The 20,951-nt window shown below is 45.0% G+C and overlaps 1 long non-coding RNA gene across 1 annotated transcript in view; it reads right to left on the bottom strand.

Moving 5' to 3' along the window:
* Window positions 1-706: 706 nt before the first annotated feature.
* The window catches only part of LOC137653382 (uncharacterized), a 30,762-nt gene continuing 10,517 nt past the window's right edge, over window positions 707-20,951 (bottom strand). Inside the window, exon 3 of the long non-coding RNA XR_011046467.1 lies at window positions 707-857. This is a non-coding gene — a long non-coding RNA (uncharacterized lncRNA). The remainder of the gene's footprint in view (window positions 858-20,951) is intronic.

A 20,951-nucleotide genomic window follows, 5' to 3' on the forward strand; every position in this document is an offset into this window, starting at 1 on the left:
ACTTCATTCGGGGAAGGAATAACTTCCAAAGAGGTTACAATTAAAGGGTCAATAGATAAATCTAAGCTAGGCTCACTAGCAGACTTTGACTTTGATTTAGCTCTCCTAACTCTATCAACTTCAAGTTTGCGCACATAGCGCTTCATAGCTAACCAATTATCATCATTTAAAACCTCGCATTCCTTACACCTATTATCTAGAGCACATTCAAACCCCCTGCAACCCATACAAATAGTGTGAGGGTCAACCGACACTTTCGGTAACCTCACCTTGCAAATATCATTCGCACATATATGAAAATTGAATTTTTTCACTCATGATAAGAAAGGAAAAAAGACAAAAAATAAAAAAACAAACACGATTGCCAAATCCCAACACAGTGTACTTCACCAAAAACGAAGTCCAAAAAAGCGATGAAGGGAAAGCGATCCGAAAAACTCTAAATGGCGGACCAACGATGTTGTCGATCCGGCCGGCAGAGATAATCTGAGGAACAGAAAACGGGAATGATTCCAGGTACCACCCTGTAAGGGTTGTTAATCATCTAACCACACAACCACCACAAGGCGGTTGCCGCGATTTTCGATTAAATTCTGCCGGAGTCGGAGACTCAGCTATATATATATAACTGCCAGGTAAGTACTATTCATAAAAAGTGTGGTTTGTATTTCAGTTACGGAACAAATCGAAATTATACTTACTCTCAATGTGGATTTCTTCCTGAACTTTAACCTTTTCTTTTTCCAGTATATCCAAGCCTTCTTCTAGTCTCTTCTGTTCCTCATGGAAGTCATATACGATATGAGTTGTACTTTCGGCAAATCTGTCATATTTTTTCGTAGTAAACCGACTCCATACTTGAAAAGATATCAACATAAAAAGATTATTACGAGATTTATAAATTCCTTGAGATAAATTAATGGGTTTTCCATACACCAAAAAAAATTAATAGGGTTTCCAAAAGTTATGCCGTACTGTAGTGTATTCATATTTTCCCTATGATTACTGTACAGTATATCAAGAACTCCTATGAAAATTAACTTCACATAAAATTACTGTATTATGCTAATGTAAAGAACATCAAAAACATGAGAAATTTAAGATAAATGCAATGACTAATATCCTAAATTTTAACAATTACACTTTTCTTGTTCCAAAATTCTTTGGCATAAAATCATATTCCATCACCTTTACCAATTTATTTGTCTTAATCCTACAATATCTTCCTTATCTATAAATCTTAACATAATCCTAAATTGGGTGTTTTACCTATATAAAAAAAAATATTTCCTCTCTATATGTCATAAACTACTTTAATCTAAATTGGTGAAACACTCTACTGAATTTTCATTCTACAACATTCACTAAAGCTTTAATATTTTGTTTTCCTGGAAGACAGTAATGTTATCTTACTAATAATAATGTTCTGACTTTTTTATTTTATCATGATTACAAAATTCTCTTAAAATAGAAGTTAACCAATTTGTTTTGGATTTTGCAGGTATTTCTATAATCTTTAATATGCAAACTATTTATCAGAAAGTTCATATGAAGGGGACTTGGTAGAAAAAAAAAAAAGCAAAAGCAGTCATCTCTAAATAGGTTCCTTGTGAAAGTTGAACGTAAGAGTGTAAATAGGATGTCCAGAAAGCGTAAATTAAGTGATTCAGTTAGTGATAGTGAAGGTCTTTAAAGGAATAGAACTCCTGGTATTTTATCAGAGGTTTTTGACAAGGGGGACTCTCCCACCAAGGCAGTAACCCCTTTCTCCTCCTCTCTCGTCTCCCCAACCACTACTCTCCTCAAGGTAAAGTGCAATTTATCAATATTTCTCTTTTTAATTGTGAATTATTAATTTGTGTTCATTTCCAATGTTATGGTTTAATTTAACGGCAATTACTGAAGAAAAAAATCTTTACAAATTAGTGTATGCAATAAGTGTACTGTGTTTAAGGACATGTAATGAATCGAGTGAATTTTTTTTTATTTCTCATGGGAAAATTTTTTCAAGATATGAGCATCTTAGGTTGCGAGCTTTCTCCCAGAAAAAATTAAACTCTTAAACCAAGGTACTGTACTTCTGTATCAAGAATTCATATACAGTAGATATACCTCCGTAACAAAATGCTTTTAAACTTGATTTGTATTTCATTTATATATTTCCCTTGAATTTTAATGACTAACAACTTTTTTCATACTGATTTTGCTACCGAGCTAGCCTACAAGTGAATAAAGAATTCCTAATGTTATTTGTACATAAAATGTTTTTAGAATTTGATTACTTTGTATTCTATTTATCAATTTCCCTTGTATTTTAATTTCCAGTGATTTAAAGTCTGTTTTCACACTATTTTTAGTCAGCTAAACTAACTACCACTACTGAGTTATCTAGCCTATTTACATGTCAGATTCCTACATGATAAAATTCTTTAAAATGTTGATCAATTCATCTTTCATTTAGAAATTTCTCCAGCATATTAACAACCAATAACGTAAACTAACTTTTTTCCATTTTCCAGTCAGCTGATCTCTTTACCTCTAGTGGAGTAGCCTCTGTATGTATTAGGTTTGGTTAGGTTAGGTTCATGTTATATGAACACACATTGTAGTTGACCTTTCTTCCTTGTTCCCCCTCATTATTTATGTTTTAGGGTTCATAAATATTTACAGTACCAGTGAGAGCATCACTACTTTTACACTTAAAACCTAACATTCTGGCTTTGAAATAACATAATAATTCCATAAAAATTTAGTACAGTACAGTGTTTTACTGTACACAGTTAATAATACAACCATTTGTTGATAAAGCCTGCACATGACTGGTATGTAAACAAAAATGTAACAACGTTCTTTGCTCCAACAAGCTGGAGAGATGCAGACTAACCTACCATGCTCTTTTAAATTCTTCCACAATTTTCTATTCTGCACTTATCTATATAATTCTTAATCTATGGCATGCACTCTTGCATTTTTGATAGTTAACATGTTGAAGTTTCATATCAATAATATGACAAATTCGTAGGTAATTTGTATTTTTCCTAACTATACAAACCTTAGCTATTTAATATGGGTAATTACTTTTGGCGTAGCTGAAATGACGAGCCATTAAAATCTTAACGAGGGTTTACTACCCCACTGCTAGTTAGCGGAGGGGTAGGGAGAGTAGCTTGCTAACCCCCCACCCCCAACCCCCGCCCCTCACACACACCTGTGCTGAGCTCACTTTGCTTAAAGGTAGGACTTCACGGGGGATAGGGCTGGCGGGCAAGTTTGATTAAATAGCTAAGGTTTGTATAGTTAGGAAAAATGATATTTTCCTTATAAAATAAATTTTTGAATATACTTACCCGGTGAATATATAAATAGCTGACGTCTCCGACGGCCCGACAGATTCCAAAAAACTCGCGAGCGATCGCCATGAAGGTTGCGGGTGTGCCCACCAGCGCCGACTATCGGTCAGATACCACATATACTTCTCAACCACTCCAGTTCTTCTCAGTCTGCTGGGTCTCTATCGGGGAGGAAGGGAGGGCCTTTAATATTATATATTCACCGGGTAAGTATATTCAAAAATTTATTTTATAAGGAAAATATCATTATTAAATATTACACTTAGCCGGTGAATATATAAATAGCTGATTCACACCCATGGCGGTGGGTAGAGACCAGTATTAATCCAATAAAGGCGTATATGCTCAAGAGTTTTTGACAAATATTTCACAAAAAACAAACTGGTACCTGGTAAGGAAGCTGACTCTGATGATTACTTTGCCTCATTAGTCCGCTTTCCTCACGAAGCCCAGCCATCCTCTCAGGATGCTGAAAGACTCCCAGGAGCTGTTATATCCAGGGCAAACACCCCTATAACAGGACCTCATCAATACCCTTAATCTGGGCGCTCTCAAGAAACAACATTTTGACCACCCGCCAAATCAAAAAGATTGCGAAAGACTTCTTAGTCTCCCGTACAACCCAAAATAAGATTAAAAATTTCAAGAGTAGATTAAAAGGATATTGGGATTAAGGGAATGTAGTGGTAGAGCCTTCACCCACTACTGCACTCGCTGCTACGAATGGTCCCAGTGTGTAGCAGTCCTCATAAAGAGTCTGGACATCTTTCAAGTAATATGAAGCGAATACCGACTTGCCCCTCCAAAAAGTCGCGTCCATAATACTTTTAATGGATCTATTTTGCTTAAACGCTACTGAAGTTGCTATCGCTCTGACTTCATGAGCCTTGACTTTAAGTAAATTACGATCCTTCTCACTTAAATGAGTGTGTGCCTCCCGAATCAAAAGTCTAATAAAAGAAGACCACGCATTCTTAGACATGGGCAAAGAGGGCTTTTTAACGGAGCACCATAAAGCCTCTGAACAACCTCGTAGCGGTTTAGCTCTGGATAAATAAAATTTAAGAGCTCTAACGGGGCACAGCACTCTTTCAACTTCATTCCCCACAATCTCAGAAAGACTGGGGATATCAAATGATTTAGGCCAAGGACGAGACGGAAGTTCATTCTTGGCCAAAAAACCAAGTTGAAGAGCGCATACTGCTTTATTAGTGGAGAAGCCGATGTTCTTGCTAAAAGCATGTATCTCACTAACCCTTTTAGCCAAAGCCAAGCACACCAAAAAAAAAAGTGTCTTGAGGGTAAGATCCTTCAGGGAGGCTGAATTTAATGGTTCAAACCTGTCTGACATAAGGAACCGTAGGACCACGTCCAAGTTCCAAGCAGGAGTCGAAATATGACGCTCCTTGGAAGTCTCGAAAGACTTAAGCAGGTCTTGGAGATCTTTGTTATTAGAAAGATCCAAACCCCCATGCCTGAAAACAGAAGCTAATATGCTTCTGTAGCCTTTAATGGTGGATGCAGAGAGGGAGCGACCGTTTCTCAGATAAAGCAGATAATCCGCAATCTGCGCTACAGAGGCACTTGGAAGAGGAAATAGAGGAGGACTTGCACCAGTCTCTAAATACCTCCGATTTCGACTGATAGATCCTGATGGTAGAGGATCTTCTAGCCCTCGCGATCGCTCTAGCTGCCTCCTTCGAAAACCCTCGAGCTCAAGAGAGTCTTTCGATAGTTTGAAGGCAGTTAGACGAAGCGTGGGGAGGCTTTGATGAAATCTCTTTACGTGAGGCTGTCGCAAGAGATCCATCCGCAACGGCAGACTTCTTGGAACGTCTACCAGCCATAGAAGTACCTCCGTGAACCACTCTCTCGCGGGCCAGCGTGGAGCAACCAACGTCAACCTGGTCCCTTCGTGAGAGGTGAACTTCTGCAGCACCTTGTCTAGGATCTTGAAAGGTGGAAAGGCATAAACGTCCAGGTGAGACCAGTCCAGCAGGAAAGCGTCTATGCGGGCTGCCTCTGGATCTGGAACTGGAAAGCAGTAAGTCGAGAGCCTCTTTGTCAGTGAAGTCGCAAAAAGATCTATGGTGGGTTGACCCCATGTCATCCATAGCTTCTCGCACACAGTCTTGTGCAACGTCCACTCCATGGAGATGACTTGTCCTCTTCTGCTGAGGCAGTCCGCCAAGACATTCATTTTTCCTTGCACAAATCTCGCCAAAGGAGGGATGTTACTTGCCTTAAATGGAGTTCCTTCTGATCCGTGGACCAAAGACCCGAGCATTCCAGACTGTCCAGTGGAGCTCCCTAACCCAAATCCGATGCATCTGAATACAACACATGGTTTGGGTTCTTGATCGCAAGAGAAAGACCTTCTCGAAGTCTGATGTTGCTGTCCCACCAAGTCAGACATGTCTAGACTGAGTTGGAGATTGGGAAAGAGATACTCTCTAAGCCCTTCTCCTTGTTCCAATGGTTTAGATGAAGTTGGAGAGGGCAAAGGTTGGGTCTCCCCAGAGAGATAAACTACTCCAGCGATGAAAGAGTTCCCACGAGGCTAGTTCAAACTCTTACAGAGCAACTGTTTTCTCTTGCAAGTGAAGGACTTTTAACAGAGCTTGTTCCTTCTTGTGGGAGACGAAAAGGCCCGAAAAATCCGACACTATCTCCATTCCCAAATAAAGAATAGTCTGGCATGGGGTACTGTAAGTTACGACTTCTCTACGTTCACTATGAGACCTAGCTCCTTGGTTAGGTCTAATGTCCATTAGAGGCTCTCCAGACAGCGATTTAATGACGACGCCCTGATTAGCCAGTCGTCAAAATAAAGGGAGGCTCTGAATCCTCAAAAAATGTAGAAAGCTTGCTACATTTTGCAAGGGCCTTGTAAAAGCAAGAGGAGCAGGAATGAGGCCGAAGCACAGTGCTCGAAATTGGTACATTACTTTCCCGTCCACAAACCTCAGATGTTGTTGAAAGTTTGGATGAATCGGGATGTGGAAGTATGCATCCTGAAGGTCAAGAGAGACCATCCAGTCGCCTTCCCTTACTGCTGCCAAGACAGATTTGGTAGTCTTCATCGTGAACTTTGTCTTGACAATGAACACATTGAGCGCACTTACATCTTAAGTACTCCTGCAGTGAACGTGGCTGCCAGATCATTGGAGCCATCCCTGATAGCCTTGTTCCTGCAGTGAACGTGGCTGCCAGATCATTGGAGCCATCCCTGATAGCCTTGTTCATGCATGACATAATTGTACAGCAATACATTGACAGCTGGAGAGACCTTCTTACTTAAGGCTCCCAGGGACCAATCCAACAAATAAAAACTTCAAACGCTCGAAAAAACTCCTAACAGGAGATGGTCTAGCTCTGAAGCAGACCATAAAATCTTGGAGCGTCTCATGGCTAGACGAGGAGGAGAGTCCACAAGGCTTAAGAAGTCTCCCTGGGCAGAGGCAGGTACTCCCAAGCCGAGAACTTCTCCTCGAGCTTCTCCTGTGTCACACCAGACGCCCGAGCGAGAAGCTAATTAAGAAGGAGGAAAAGCAAAACCAGACTTTCCTAAACTTCTCCTGGATTCCAACCAGTCTCCCAGTAAGAGCATGGCCCTCTTGGAAGAACAAGAGAGAACTGACTTTGTAAAAGTAGGAGTCGAAGAAAGTCATGCCAAGAGTAAACTCAGACGGCGGAGCAGCCGTTACAAAACGAGTAGGACAAAATTTCACTAAAGAAATTCATAATTAAAATACAAGGGATTGTTGGACCACCCTAGGTTACTCCTCTTCTGAATGACTCCCCAAAGGTACATTAGTTGAAAGGGGGTCATCTACTTCTTCAGAAGGCACATCATCTGATAAATCTAAAGTCTTGCGAGAAGGAGATTTATATTCAGAATGACGTGAAGGAAAAGCCTGACAGGCTACATCAACTTGTATATGAACAGAAGTTAAAGTTGGAGGGTCGATGTCACGTTGTGACTGCAGAGAATGTTATACTACTACACGTCGTGACAGAAGTAACTGACGTTCAAACGTCCTGTAGTAACAGCGGTGACTGCTGTTCGATGCTATATCGTGACTACGATGACTGACGTCATGTCTACCGCTCAACGTCACGTCGTGTCTGCGGTGTCTGCAGCTCAACGTCACGCTGTGACTGCGGTGGCTGACGTTCAAAGCGATCAAAGTTACATCGAGATTTATGCTCCGCATCTCGCTTAACAGCAAAGCTGTCACTAGAGATAACGTCAGCGTGGCGTAACAAAGCTCGTCTAGAAGGTTGAAGACCCGAATCACGTATCCCAGAACCGTGACGTACAAAAAGCAAAGGATCCTTTCGCACAGGAACAGGATCGAAAGCTTCTATTGAAGAAGAAAGCTTCAACAGCATATCTTGCAAAACACTTAACTTCGGATCAACCTGTGACTGCCGTGGCTGACGTTCAAACGTCACGTAGTAAACAGCAGTGACTGCTGATCGATGCTATATCGAGACTACGGTGACTGACACTCGACGTCACGTTGTGTCTACGGTGTCTACCGCTCAACGTCACGTCGAGTCTGTGGCAGAAACGTCTGTACATGAACGTCATCGCTATGAACGGGACTCTTATTATGACTACAGCTAGGACGTTGAACTTGTTCTGAAGGAACTAATAAACGTTTCAACCGTCTCGAAACTTTACGCCCAGGCTTTTAAAGAGACGAATCATCGGAAGACGAGGAGAAACTTCGTCTCTCCTATCTTATGGCAAGGACGTGCTTGCCGAGCAACGTCTGATACCTTTGAGGGAACGTCTGTTCGTTGGTTTACACTCCTCACTCCCTTAGGTCCTACGACATTCCTTCTCCCTGGTGCAGGGGAGCCTGAAAGAGGTCTCGGACTAGGCAAGTGACAAGCACGAACAAACGAACCCTCCGCAACACAGAACATGTTTTTTGCACTTACTTCACTGATATCGCATTTTTTAATAATTTCACATTAGACATGAATAAAACTGATTTCTACCTGAAGCACGCAATTCTCCCTTAAATCAAAAGGTTAGAATTGCGAAATGAGTCGTATAATGTAAGCACATTAGTACAAAATGAAACACACATGCAAAAATCAATAAACATATACATATATATCGAATAAAACGGAAATATATAAAGTTAAAAAGATCAGTGACTGGGGAGGAGACTAAACACTAGTTCACTAAGGACTACGTTTTCAATCTCTCACCGTACAGTGCCTTGGGACGAGAATAAAAACTAAAACGTTTTATCTTCTCTCCCCGTACAGAGACTTGGGACGAGAGTAAAAACCTGAATCGAGAACAACGTTACTCGCTCCCAAACTCCTTGTACAGAGACTTGGGACGAGAATAAAGATCGGATCGTTCTCTCTTTCTCTCTCTCTCTCTCTCTCTTGTCACTCACAAGAGAATGGCCCACTCACCCTTCGTCAATAACAGGTTATTTGACTAAAGGAAAAAACTGAAAGGACTAAGAAATTGAAAATTAACATGTTCCTTTAAATTAGTATCTAAAACACTTCAGTTTGAAAGAAGAATGAACAAAACGTCAAAATCGATTTACTCTTTCTGCAAAGTGAAACCGTGATTCTCTCTTTCTCTATCGTAACGATAGAGCGCAAACTGCGTAGCATAAATAAACCAAACGTTAGTTCATCTTTGAAAAAACAGCACGAAGACTATTCAAAGAATATATTTCTTAAAATATTTTCTAAAAAATATTCATCTCATCACTCTTACAGAGCAACTGTTATAACTAAACAAAAATAAAAGTTGAATGGGCTCAACGTTGTTTAACTTCGTTTTCCAAGTTAGGACCGCCTACAAAGAATAGGTAAAGGCCGCATATAAACAAAAACATAAAATTTATCTCGATGTTTAGTATAAATGGAGAGCTAATCGAAGAGGCCTAATAAAGGCGGGTGAGATATAAAATATATAGAGGTAAATCTATAAATATCAACAATAATTTATAAAGTGATAAAATAATTACTAAAAGCCTTTAACACACTTCCGTACACTGAGGGAAGGGTCGGCCATCTTTTCTCTATGGAAAAACCAGAGATTAAAAAAAAGCAAGGGCAAAACACTTTTCCTCTCCTTTCAAAAGCATTTCTTTTGAAGATAGTATTGAATAATCCAACACGGCGAAAGCAATAAAACCAAAACCAAGTACTTCACCAATTCGGTAGAAAACTCGAGGTCTAGAGCGAGCGGAACACATGTTGTCGGTGACACCGACAGAGAAGAAACTGGAGTGGTTGAGAAGTATATGTGGTATCTGACCGATAATCGGCGCTGGTGGGCACACCCGCAACCTTCATGGCGATCGCTCGCGAGTTTTTTGGAATCTGTCGAGCCGTCGGAGACGTCAGCTATTTATATATTCACCGGCTAAGTTTAATATTTGAAAATAAAAATTACCTACGAATTTGTCATTTGTTCAGTAACTGAAATACAAACCACGCTATTTAATATGGGTGACTCAACCCTTAGGAAGGGTGGTAAGTCCCGGCCAGTACTGGCTTTTGGCTTTGCCCGGGACTCAGTATCTGAGTGTGTCAGCACTCAACAATAAGGAGTCCCTGCACCTCGCTATGCAAGGGCTGTGTGAAGGTTTGAAGAGTGACTCGTCCTAGGAAGTTGACCTGAAGTCCTTTAGATGGAAACTTAGGCTAGGACTCTCCCAATACCACCTCGTCAGGGTATGGGGACGTGACAGTATTAGCTTAATACTAGGAACACAAGGAAACATGGTTCACCTGCAGCGGTTTGAGGTCAGCTGTGCAGAGAACCCAGGATGCTGCTTTCCCCAAGAGAGGGGAGGATGAAGAATAGAATAAGGGCCAGACATACCTTTTCATTCATGCAGACTTAGACTGGGTAACAATGCCCTCAATCTTCTGCTACTTGCCTGAGGTTTAAAACAGCTGTTGTACAGCCACTACAGGGCCGATAGAGAACGTATCGAGCCTCCTGTGGGTCATGTCTTGCAGGTAGTGGGCTGTGAAGGTCATCTGACGCTTCCACACCCCTGCTTGTAGAACCTGCGTCACTGAGAAGTTCTTTTTGAAGGCCAGGGACGTAGCTACGCCCCTGACATCATGTGCTCTAGGGCGACGTGACGGGGGGTCAGGATTCAGGGTAGATGGATTATCTTACGAATCCATGCCAAGATGGTATTCTTGGTAACCCTCCTCTTTGTCCTCCTAGTGCTCACAAACAATGCCTGCACTTGGGGACGAACTGCAGCCGTTCTTTAAAGATATAGCCTCAGACTCCTTACTGGGTACAGTAGGAGATGGTCTGGGTCATCTGTTACAGAACGAAGACTCGAAACCTGGAAAGAGTCTAACCGTGGGTCCGGCACTCCCGGATTCTGAGTCTTAGCAACAAACTCAGGGAAGAATCTGAACGTTATGGGCGATGTCATATGAGAGACCATGAAGTTCACTGACTCGCTTAGGTGGCGATCTGAAGCCTGGCGTAATGGTTCGTAGGGAGGTCTCTTAAGAGACCTGAGAACTCGAACCACGTTCCATTGAGGAGGTCTCACTTCCGACTGAGGGCAGGTAAGTTCATAACTTCGTATGAGTAGGGAAAGTTCCAGCGAAGAAGAAATGTCCACTCCTTTGAGCCTGAAGGCTAGACTTAAGGCTGAGCGATAGCCTTTTACTGCCGAGACTGAAAGGACCATTTCTTCTCGTAAATACACGAAGAACTCCGCTATTGCTGGAATAGTGGCATCGAGTGGGGAGATACCCCTTCCACGACACCAACCACAGAAAACTCTCCACTTTGCCTGGTAGACCCCTGCGGATGACCTTTACAGGTGTCCAGACATCATGTTCGCAACTTGTTGCAAAAATCCTCTCTCTGCGAGGAGATGCTGGAAAGTCTCCAGGCGTGAAGTCGAAGCGAAGCTACGGCTTTGTGAAAGATGTTGGCGTGTGGTTGTTTGAGTAGCTCGTGTCGTGGAGGGAGTTCTCTCGGAAGTTCCGTTAGGAGTTGCAGAATGTCCGGAAACCATTCCCCGTGATGCCATAGCGGGGCTATCAGGGTCATCGAGAGGTTGACCGATATTCTGGTCTTGTTGAGTACCCTCCTCATCAGACACAACGGGCGGAAAGGCGTATACGTCGATGTTGTCCCACCGTTGTTGGAAAGCATCTTGCCAGAGTGCCTTGGGATCCGGGACTGGGAAGCAGTACAGCGGGAGATTGAAGTTCAGCGCTGTAGCGAACAGATCCACAGTTGGGGAACCCCACAAAGTCAGGACTTTGTTGGTTACTAGATGATCCAAAGACCACTCGGTACTCACTATCTGAGACACTCTGCTCAGACTGTCGGCGAGCACATTCCTCTTGCCTGGAATGAAGCAGCTGATAGTGGAATCGAGTGTACTTCGGTCCATCTCAGAATCTCTACTGCGAGATGGGATAGCTGCTCTGAAAAGGTACCTCCCTGCTTGTTGATGTAAGCCACTACTGTGGTGTTGTTGCTCATCACCACCACAGAGTGACCCGCCAGGTATTGTTGGAACTGTTGAAGGGCCAGGAATATGGCCTTCATTTCTAGCAGATTTATATGGAAGCCCTTTTCTGATTCTGACCACAGGCCTGAGGTCCTGTGGTGCAGAACGTGGGCCCCCCACCCTTTCTTTGAAGCGTCCGAAAACAGCATTAAATCCGGGGGGAGGACGAGAAGATCCACTCTCCTTCGTAGGTTCTCGTCTGGCACCCACCACTGAAGATCCGTCCGTTCCGCAGGACCCATACGGATCATAACGTCCGGGGAATCGTGTCCTTGATTCCACCGGGACTTGAGTCGCCATTGCAGAGATCTCATTCTGAGGCGACCGTTGGGAACTAGACGGGCCAGGGATGAGAGGTGACCGAGAAGACGTAACCACGATTGGCCTGGGAATTCTTCTCGTCTGAGGAAAGGACTCGCAACCCTCCTCAGCCTTGCTATCCTGTCATCTGATGGGAAGGCTTTGTGGAGATTGGTGTCTATTATCATGCCTAGATATACAGTGAGCCCTCGCTACTTCGTGGTTTGACTCGCGGATTTTTTTCATAACGCATGTACAGTATACAGTATACATATATCGCGGATTTTCCGGAAATTTAGAAAATAGCCGCGATATATGAAGACCCCAAATATTTCGTTAATTCCATTAATAATTAGTAATATCTGCTCTTACTGATGGTTCATTGCATTACATATGACATATAATTCAGTACAGAAAGAAATACAGTAAAACACGAAAAGAGAATGTGATCATAAGATAATTCAGTATACGTAGTAAAATTAAATCGAACATGAAACGCAAATCAGATGCAGTTTGACTTTGTCATATTTGAATGGTGTAAGGCTGCTGATGGCTACTATTACAAATGTAATGGATGTGCATCTTTTCCATGAATCTTTTGTATGTATACGTACGTAGTACTGCATCCAATAATATTTTTTGTTGCAAAAATCACATCTCGAATAAGCGTACATATCCTACAACAAAACAAGCGTAAAATATCTTACGTAAAGCATACTGTATATAGTACCTTGTATTTGAATTTGTAACTACTACGTAGAATTTAAGACGGACTGTGATTGGTTCCAGTGCTGATAGATGACGAATCAGCTCCCAAGTTTTGTAATCTAGCCTGTGATTGGTGTTTAGACTGCTTCTTCGATCCGCAGCATCTTCTCGCGGCCACTTTGTTTGCCGCTCTCTTGCCGGGTAGATGCTGCTACGTTACTGTGTAACTTTAATCTGTGCTGTGCGTGACTGTTTTAAGTTGAACTTTTTATTGAACTTTCTGTTTAACCCCTACAATGGCTCCCAAGCGTTCTGCTTCTACTAAGGCTGGTAGTGAGCCTAAAGGCCACCGAAAAATGATGACGATTGCTGAGAAGGTGACACTTCTCGATATGTTGAAAGAAGGCAGAAGTTACGCGGCCGCAGCCCGCCATTTTGGAGTGAACGAATCCACCGTTCGCTACATTAAGAAGGACAAGGCAAACATTAGAAAGACGGCTGCCATCACCTTTAGCTGGTCAGCGAAGAGAGTTGTTACCGCTCGTAAAAAAACGATCGTCCGTATGGAAGGTGCTTTAGCAGTCTGGATTGCCGACTGCCGGAAGAAGAACATAGCCTTGGATACGAACACCATCCGAACCATGGCTTTGGATTTGTATAAGAATTTTGCGGCAAAGGAACCTCAAGACGACGATGGCGACCATGCTGAAGAAGACGAAGATGATGTACTAGATGAACCTCAAGCAGTGACATCCACTGATTCCCAGCCTCAGAAACAACGTTTTTCCACCAGCAAAGGATGGTTCGCGAAGTTTCAGAAACGCTTCGGCCTGAAAAGGGTTTCCCTGCATGGCGAGGCTGCTTCCGCTGACACTACCGCTGCTGAAACTTACGCGAATGAGACATTTAAGAACATTATCACTGAAGGTGGATACAAGCCCGAACAAGTGTTTAATATGGATGAGACCGGCTTGTTTTGGAAGAGAATGCCGTCGCGAATTTTCCTGTTCAAAAAAGAAGCCAAAGCCTCTGGCTTTAAAGCGTTCAAAGATCGCGTAACCCTCGTGATGTGTGGCAATGCTGCTGGATTTTTGCTAAAGCCGGGGCTTATTTACAAATCGAAAAACCCTCGTGCTTTGAAAAATAAAAATAAGAATCTCCTTCCCGTGTGCTGGATGCATAATCCAAAAGCATAGATTATGAAGATGCTGACCTCCAACTGGTTCCACCAGTGTTTTATCCCGCAAGTCAGTAAATATCTCTTAGAGAAGGGCTTGCCATTTAAGATCCTTCTCCTTATGGATAACGCTGGTGGACACGCAACTGATCTGTCGCATGAGGGCTTTCAGGTTGAGTTCCTGCCACCCAACACAACGTCATTAATTCAACCGATGGACCAGGGGGTTATCAGGGCGTTCAAGGCCCTCTACACGAAGAATACCTTGGCGGACCTCGTTGTGTGTGTGGATGCTGCCCAAGATGATGAGGATGAAACATTCAATTAGAAGGCGTACTGGCGGAAGTACACAATAGCCACGTGCCTGCAGAACATCCACAAGGCACTGAAAGAAATGAAACCTGCTACTGTTAATGCGAGCTGGAAGAAGTTGTGGCCCCAGATTGTTTACGATGACGAGGGATTTACACCTAATGAGATTCAACACTCTGCAATACGGAAATCTGTGCAGTTGGCTGAGATAATTGGAGGCGATGGGTTTGGCGACATGACAACTGAAGACGTCGACGAGTTGTTGGACTGCCATTCCCAGCCCCTAACTGACGCAGACCTCGAAGACCTGACGAAATCGGCCAGTGAAGAAGACAGTGAAACACAGGAAGAGACTCAAGAAAATGTTGAAGAAACGGGCTTAACATTAGAACGGCTTGCCAAGCTCTGCCACCTTGCGAAGGAGTTGAGAGAATTGTCCCAAGAGTGGGACGAGGATATGGTTCGTTCTATGCAATTCTGCAACAAAATCGATGAAGACATGACTCCCTACAGGATGCTCTTCGAGCGAAGAAAGAAGCAGCGGCAGCAACTTCCGATCACAATGTTCTTCCAGCCTCGCAAAAAAGAGCCAGTTCCTCCTGCTACTATGCCTTCGGAAGAAATTGAAGAAGTGTCCCAGGAAGAAGTGTCCCAGGAAGAAGTTGAAGAGGTGTCCCAGGAAAAGACACCTCCGTCTGAAGAGACGTAAAATACTATCATTGGCTGCACAGTAGAAGACATCATCAGCTTCATCATCATCATTTCTACTGTGCAGCAAATTCATCGCCATCATCATTCAAGTTTTTCTTCAACTTCTTTCATGGTGAGTACAGTAACAATCTTTATTTTTTTATACTACTTTAATATTCTAACATTTTAATATTTGTGCCTGTTTTAGTTTAAGGTACTGTAGTACATGCATTAAGTGTTCTGTACACTAAAGGGTAGTTTGTTAACAGTACTACGTAAAGGGAAGGTTTTAAAAGTCTGAATATACATGTTATAACCTATCATATTTTTTTGTTTATTACATTTAAAACAACTCTCTCTCTCTCTCTCTCTCGTAAATTATCATTCGGTCATTAGCGGCAGTTTGTTATTGTTGATTAAACGCCAAAAAAAAAAAAAAAAAAAAAAATTGTTTTCCTGCTTTGCTACGTATGTAGGATTTTGTATAGATACGGTAAATAATATTTGTAATAACATATTTACTAAAAGCTTTTAATATCATTATTTATCACTTTCATCATGCGCGTTTAATGCCTTCGTTTGTTTATTAGGATCGAAGATGCAGCGTACAGTAAACAAATGTAAGGTTTCCGTTTTAGGCGGCGTCATAAAGAAAACCATTATATAAATGGCATTCATTTCATTTATTTGGAATTCCTAAGAAAAATTAAGTAAAACATTGGTAATAACAAAATCAACATATAATCAATATAACCGATGCAAAAACTAACCTATACACAGATGTGTAAATGCGTTTGTTTCTTTATTATGATCAGAGATAAACGTAAACAAAACATTGGTTGTCATTTTTTATCGTGCTTTTTAGCGTGTTTAGGAAACGCATGATATAAAATCGCCTTTAATATTTGTGCCTGTTTTAGTTTAGGGTACTGTAGTACATGCATTAAGTGTTCTGTACATTAAAGGGTAGTTTGTTAACAGTACTACGTAAAGGGAAGGTTTTAAAAGTCTGAATATACATGGTAAATAAATACGTAAATATGGTGTCCCTACTTCGCGGATTTTCAGCTATCGCAGTCGGGTTTGGAACCTATCTACCGCGATAAACGAGGGTTCACTGTACCAGTCTTTGAGTAGGAAGTAGAGAAGACTTCTCGAGATTTACCATGATCCCCAGATCTTGGCAAATTCCCAGAAGTTTGTCTCGGTGTCGAAGAAGGGATGACTCCGAGTCTGCTAGGATCAGCCAGTCGTCCAGATAACGTAGGAGACGGATGCCAATCCTGTGTGCCCATGACGATATTAGGGTGAACACTCTGGTGAAAACCTGTGGTGCTGTGGAGAGACCGAAGCACAGCACCTTGAACTGGTAAACTTTGTTGTCTAGGCTGAATCTTAAGTACTTCCTTGAAGACGGATGGACTGGGGTCTGGAAGTATGCGTCCTTCAGATCCAGTGTACACATGAAGTTTTGCGGTCTCACTGCAAGTCTGACTGTGTCTGCAGTCTCCATGCTGAACGGGGTCTGCTTGACAAACCTGTTCAGAACTGAGAGGTCGATGACTGGTCTCCAGCCTCCAGACGCCTTCTTTACAAGAAAGAGTCAACTGAAGAAGCCTGGGGACCTGTCGACGACCTCTTGGAGAGCGCCCTTCTTCAACATGGTCTCGACTTCTGCCCGAAGGGCTTGCCCCCTTGCCGATCCCATAGCGAGGGAGCCCAACAACACTGGATTCGCTGTCAGGGGAGGTAGAGATGTTAGGAACGGGACGCGATATCCTTGACTGATTACGGAAATCGTCCAGGAATCGGCCCCGAGTTGCTGCTACCTGCTTGCGCAACTTTGTAGGCATCCCCCCACTGGTGGACATGCAGGGGGACTGCCAATCCTAGCGTTTGCGGCCTCGGCCACTCCCTCTAGGATTTTTCCCTCCCCTGGAGGATTTTTTGCCTTTCCTGTCCTTGGCAGTAAAGGGCTTAGACACCGTTGTCTTCGCTGCCGTTGCTGGTTTCGTGGTCTTGATAGGGCGTGGTTGCTGGAGATTTATAGGGCTTTGATGTTAAAGCCCTATGTAGGAGAGAGTCCTGGTTGGACTTCCTCCACCTCTCAGCTGCCTGCTCCACGTCCTTAGGCTCACACAGATTCCTCCCCAAGATGGAAGAATGTCTGAGCCTGCTGATCTCGGTGCTGGGGACTTTCTGGTGGAATCTCTCAGACACCGCATCTCGACACTTCAAGATGGTATTAGCCCACAAGTTCGAGACTTGGTGGGCTAGAAACTCGATGGTACGAGTGCCTGAAAGTAGAAAGGTCTCCATGGCCCTCCTGGTACTCTCCTTGGACAAGTCCTCAGATCGTAACAGAATGCCCAGAGACCCTAGCCAGATGTCCAGCCACGAAGTTGCCTGCATGGCACACTTCGCCACCCTCTCCTGGCCGAGGATCTCCGTAGCCGAGAAAGACACTTGCGGGGTGGAGTCTCTCTCTAGAGGGACTCCCCTGGTAAGCTCTTCCAAAGAGTGGTGTAAAGGAAGAGCTAAAGAAGTCTCCTCCATAATGTCGAAGTACCTCCTCTGCTGAACACGAGGAGGCGGGAGGAGTTTGTTACCGGCGCTGGACCGGCTGGAGGAGGCCCTCGACCTTATCCCTGGCACTCTTAACCCCTTGGGACCAAGGCAAAGCCGCACTGGCCCTAGAAGGTTTTTGAGTACCAAAGACTCGGTCCAGGACCGTGTCCTTTCCCTCACGAGGAGGAATCTCTGGGTCCGCGAACCCATAGAGATTCCTCATAAGGGTCAGAACCTGCCAGAACGCATGCTCTGACTCCTGAAGCTCTCCTCCTGAAGGGCTGGCAGCGAAGTCTCCTGTCCCCAAAGGCTCTTCTCAGGGGGACTTGTGGACGTTCTCCGATGGCTTGGCTGGCTCTGGTCTTATCCTTGAGGATGACTTCGGAATCATCTTGGAGTCCTTCGACTCCCTCCTGGGAGGGATACAGGACTCCAGCAGTGATGGTGGGAGGCTCTTTTCCACCCCTACCCAAGAAGACTTCTCTGCGCGAGGTGGGGTTTCCCTCATTGATGCGATGGGGGAACGCCTCACCTCACGGGACTCCCCTGAGGACGGGAAATCTTCGTCCAAAGGGGAGGGAGAGAAAGTCTGGGGGGGGAGGAGGCCTTCCTTAAAAACTTCCGAGGAGTCAACTTCGCCCTTGGAGAAGTCACCACGACAGCTACTCCTCTCTTCCTCTTCAGGGGAGTCGAAACTGCCACTGATTTGTGTCCCAGCTCAGAGAGAACAGGCTTAAAAGCCTGTACGACCGCTCTGACAAGGGACCCAAACCAGGGCTGTCGACTGATAGCTGCGCTGTCAGATACTCCCTCTGGAGGGAAGGGGATTGTTCGATCCCTAAGAGTTACCAAAGCAGGGTCGGCCTGAAAAGAAGAAGGCAAGTTCCTGGACCTATCCGGAGTTCTCCCTCCCTCCGGCGAGCGCGCTGTTCTGCGCTTGCCGGAGGGGGGGGGGGGGGGGGGGAGCGATGACGAAGACCTGGTCGCGCGTCGTCCTGCAGCCTCGCGCGTGGGGTCGCGCTGGCGCTCGCACGATGTAATTTTACCTAAATAGCGCGCAGGCAAGCGAGTGAGTGCTGGCGCGCAGGCAAGGACGCGCGTTGGCCCGTGGGCGAGCGATGGCGCTCAGGTGAGGGCGTGCGTGGGCAATTGATGGCGCACAGGTGCGCGTTCTGGTGACAGCAGAGGGCATGCAGCAAGCTGAATAAGCGCTCGCGCGCGGGCGCGCAGGATCACGATGAGCCTGTGAGGGCGATAACGTTGGACGCGCGCGTGCAGGGGATATATCCCTTGCGCGCGGGCGCGCATGAGGGCGCAAATAAGCAACAGCAACAGGAGGGCGCGCAATGGAGACTGCGCACGACGGTGCGTAGGTGAAGGATGGCGCGCTGGCAAGCAGGGGAAGAGACCTTCCCCTTTGCGCCCAGATCCGAAGATCGTGAGCGCGCAGGAGATCGTTGGCGCGCAGGCGAGTGCTGGGGCATAGGAGAGCGCTGGCGCGCAGATCATGGGCATGCATGACGTACATCAGGATGAGGGCACGCAGTGGCGCGCTGGCGAACAGGAGAGCGTTGGCGCGCAGGTGAGCGCTGACGCGCAGGCAAGCGCTGGCGCGCAGGAGAACGCTAGCGTGCTATCACAGGGTCTGCAGCTGGAGAGCGCTTGCGTGCTGGCGCGTAGGAGAACGATGGCGTGCAGGGGATACCTAGCGCGTAAGGAACTTAGTCACAATGTGAGAAAGTTCCTTGTGCCCCGAAGGGACCGATGCCCGTTTAAAAACAGGGTTCGTAGGCGCCCACAGCGCATCAGCGGCCAGGAACGGCGACGGCAGGTCAGCAGGTCTGGCGGGTGGAAGGCCGGCGTGTCCTTTGTAAGGACGATCTTCCACCGAAAGAGATCGCGAACGATCTGTGGAGAGGTCCATGGATGTAGCTGGCAGGGTTGGTGAACGACGACGAGGTTCCTCTGCGGCGGACTGCGGGGATGACAAGCCGAAGAGGCGCCTCCTAACACCCTTGTGAGGTGAAGGAAGTCCTCCACGGCGAAGGGGAAGGCGGGTTTTACGCCTTCAACGCCCTCTGGGGGCCGTGGGGTCAGCAGGCTGACATGCAGTCCTCCGAAGAGGAGTCTCTGTCAGTGAACTCCCCCGAAGGGGAGAATCACCTGCAGGAGAGACCGTTGGACTTAGTTCCTCCCTCGAAGGATGTTCAGAGGGGGGAACTAAGCCTTCAGCTACATCAGCAACATCAGGAGCAGAGGTTTGATACAACTCATCAGAAGCCTCTGCCACAACAACGTCAACGATAGACAGAGGATCGACCTCTGCTGAAGTCGGCGATTGTTTGACAGCTGCTCCCAATTTGATCATGTCAAACAAGGCTTCCTTGGAGGGCGAACCCTCAAGCCGCAAGGAAGCCCAAAGCTGCAACAAATCATGATTAGTTACATTGACATCAGAAATAATTTCCTCCCCCGGGGGAGGAGGAGGAGCTGCCTCGCTATGCGAGGCAAGTCTCTCTCCCAAACCCCGAGATAGGTCAACAGAACTGCGGCCTACGCTATCACTCAACAGTTTCTCGGAAGAAACCGATCGAGTGGGAACTTCGGAGGAGGTTTGGGGCACGGAAGAAGAGCCCTTGGGATTTTCTCCTTTCAAAGAAATCTTCGAAGGAGAAATATCCCGCCTGGACTTCTTCTTCCGGCGCTGGGAAAACCTCTCCCACAGGGAGGTAGACTACTCCTTACACTCACCACATACGTTACTCTTATCACACCGTTGGCCCCTACAGTAAGGACACAAGGTGTGTGGGTCCGTTTAGACTGCCGACATATAAGTTCCACAAGGGCAGTCAGGTAAACCAGGACACTTACGCATCGCAGAGGCCAACTTCACAAACACTCTGCCAAAGAAAAAGCACACAAAATAATAGTAATGGCTGTCAGAGAAGGCCAGGGTGACAGCAGACACGTCCGTCTAGCACCCGAGCTGAGAGCAAAGTGAGCTCAGCACAGTTGTGTGTGAGGGGGGGGGGGGGTAGCAAGGTACCCTCCCTACCCCCTCGCTAACTAGCGGTGGGGTAGTAAACCCTCGTTAAAATTCTAATGGCTCGTCATTTCAGCTATGCTGAAAGTAATTACCCATATTAAATAGCGTGGTTTGTATTTCAGTTACGGAACAAAACAGCAATTAATAGAATCATATATAAAAGTAACAGTGATCAAAACATAAATACATAATAGCTGCAACTAAAAAGGCATTGGAGAGTACAATTACTTATCCATCAAGTGAAC

This window comes from Palaemon carinicauda, chromosome 14 (genome assembly GCF_036898095.1).
Source record: "Palaemon carinicauda isolate YSFRI2023 chromosome 14, ASM3689809v2, whole genome shotgun sequence".
NCBI lineage: Eukaryota > Metazoa > Arthropoda > Malacostraca > Decapoda > Palaemonidae > Palaemon > Palaemon carinicauda.